General features: G+C 34.3%; 1 long non-coding RNA gene across 1 annotated transcript; it reads right to left on the bottom strand.

The window, feature by feature from the left end:
- Window positions 1-727: 727 nt before the first annotated feature.
- On the bottom strand, window positions 728-2,217 carry LOC135300083 (uncharacterized). The gene is made up of 3 exons (XR_010361961.1): window positions 1,979-2,217; window positions 1,657-1,696; window positions 728-1,077 (listed from the first exon to the last, which is right to left on the bottom strand). It is a non-coding gene; the product is annotated as an uncharacterized LOC135300083 (long non-coding RNA).
- Window positions 2,218-2,834: the final 617 nt, after the last annotated feature.

Here is a 2,834-nt window from a genome sequence, read left to right as displayed (position 1 = left end):
GTCTAACATAGAAAATAAAAGCAAGACCCTAAAATAAGTTAATAAGGTGGGTGCATGGGAAAGCAAAGGCTTGGTATATCTTTGTCATTCTCTTTTCTGGCCCCATAGGCAACCTTGTCCCAGTTTAATAGGGAAAAAAAATCTTGATGCTGCTCACAGTATGTTATATACCATCCTTATTACCACTGAAAATCAGAACACACTGACATGGAAGGAGGTTATGATTTGAAATATCTCCATTTTTTTCAGACTTCCCTTAGTCGTTGATCTCTGACTACAGTCTCTTTGATATGAAGAGAGGACAGCTATGAGAGGGGACATTTTCTTCTTCTCTAGTAAAAGATGGTGTGATCATTCAGAGATATAATTAGCTGTTGTGCTTTGATTTGTATGCTTGCTGAAGGTCTTTAAGCTGTCTCCCTTAATATTAACATTCAAAAATAATGAAGAAAATCTAGTTTCCTAAAATATATTCTGTGAGACAAAAAATTAAGGAAACATGCAAAATAACTCAGGGCAGTTTCTTTAAATTCTGGAAGGAAAGTAACAAAGTTTATCACAAATAAAACAAACTATTTATATTTACTTTTTATATTAGTTTATGTCAAATCAATTCAAAGTTTATCTTGTGTGTTTTAAATAGTGATTTTCCATTAACAAGGCACACACACATCAAAAGAATCCTAAAAGCACTGGCCCTTTAGTCTTTATTATCCAAGCTTTGATTCCCAGAATATATCCCAAATATATCCATATCATGCAGTGGAAATCAGCTTAACATTTTAGAATAAGCCCCAGAGTAAGTGCTGGTATGGTGCAGTGTTGGTCAGGCTGTTCCCCACTGATTAAAGTGCTCTCAGGACACAACTGACGCTTCTGCCTGTGATTTCATGGAGTGCCATCTCCTTTACATCCCAGTTGAGGCAGCTTTGCACCAATGTCCTTTGGAAAAACACACCCATGCACTGGTGGCAGACAGGCAGGAGCACAAGAGAATGGCTGTGGCTGGGAAACCTTGCCATGAACTCAGGTCTGAGGAGAATCATAGGGAATGAGACATGATAGCAGACCATAGAGCTGTGGGAAAGAAAAATAAGAGCTTCATGATATAGCTTCATAGAAAGAGAAACTTTGAGTGTAGCTAGACATAAATGTGATGTTGGCCTGAATCCAGCAACTTGGTTTTAATTTTCCAAAAGAAGACTCCATAAAAATCAAACCATTCAGGTTGGACAAAACTCAAATTTTAGTGAACTGTATTTCAGTTGAAGATATTTAACCAATTCTAACAGTTTATAAAATTTATAGAGACATAAGAAGTCGATCAAAGTTCACCATCTGCTACTGTAAATAAAACCTTTTTATTCTAATGTTTAAAGAAAATGGGGCAGCTGTCATGACATCCCTCACACATGATGAAATCAAAAGCCTATAGCACCTGTAGAACTGACACTACTGCAATCCCAACACATGAGACTTGAGTCTGCAAGTGATAATCTTTATTCTTACTGTAACAGGGTAAGGCATGCCAACACTGCAGAAGGTAAATTATTAAAAATATTTATATGCTAAAATTTCTTCAACAGAGAGAGAGAGAAAGGATTGCCCTCATTAAATGTACAAAAATTACTAATAATAAATTAACCTATTACTCACAAGAGAAGAACCACAAGTTCACAGGCATAATTTCTTCTCTCTTAAAAAATAAAATAATCATTTGTGATATACTTTTTGAAGCTGAGTTGATTTTAAAAAAATCAGAATTTTCTTGTCATGAATGGACAGTGATTTTTTAAAGGAAGTTATTGAGAAATTTTTTGAAAATTGTCTCTTGTGCCTCCAAGTAATTCATCTACTTCACAAAAGAATACCTCTCTTCTCTGAAAGTCATTGCCTAATTAAAACTCATAGTACTGTGTCCTTTCTGGTTATGGCTGACTTTTCCCAAATTGTAAGAAAAAAAGCTACATCACTATACCTGTAGAGCAGCATTTTTTCCCTTGGAGATTTACTTTCAAGGAGAAGGCTGAGTAGCTCATCTCACTAGATGAGCATTCAAAGCCTGTTTGAAATACAACTTGAACTCAGTGGGTTTGGTTTAGTGCAGGTGCTCTTCCTACTTTATTGTGTCCTTTATTATTTTCAGCATCATGACAATTTTCATATTAGTCTTTCTACAAGAAGGTGAAATACTGGTTAGACTGGTTCAAAACTGAAAACAGCTTTGACAGAGATGGGCCTGAGTTTTCACAGACAAAAGTAAGCTGTTTAAGAATTACACTCGGATTTTCAGGTAGAGACTAATGAACTCATCACAGCTGAAACAGATGGCCTTTGCTAGCCTATTAACTTTTATGGAGCACTGAAGAATCATCATGAAATAGAAGTAATCTAGAAAACATGGAAGGCTCCTGAACTAGATTTAGGATGTATTTTTTCATTTTAAATTGATTTATAGGGTTTCTTAATTTTGTTACACAAAGGAAAAGATCCATCAAGATTTATATATATATAAAGAGGGCAAGTCAAATAATGTTGTCATGTAGAAAATATTTATAAGCAGAATATAAACAATCCTGAGCTGTGTGCATTTGAAATAATTTATGGAAGCTAAATCCTGTGATTAAATGATACTTCGAGGTAAGTAAATTTCATCATGAAATCACTTTCAAGTTATTTAAGCTACTTTGTACAAATATGTAAACTACCTCTATAATTCTTTCAGAAAGGTTATTCCATTTTTCATTGGAAACAAAGATAAAGATGGCTGAACTTTCGTTTTAAGTTAAGTAAAGAAAACTACTGTTTTCTTTTTGTATAAAAATGTATGACTA

The sequence above is a fragment of the Passer domesticus genome, chromosome 4 (genome assembly GCF_036417665.1).
Source record: "Passer domesticus isolate bPasDom1 chromosome 4, bPasDom1.hap1, whole genome shotgun sequence".
In the NCBI taxonomy this organism is placed as follows: Eukaryota; Metazoa; Chordata; class Aves; order Passeriformes; family Passeridae; genus Passer; species Passer domesticus.
Note: the sequence above shows the minus strand (reverse complement) of the source record. Positions and strands in the feature narration are given on the sequence as shown.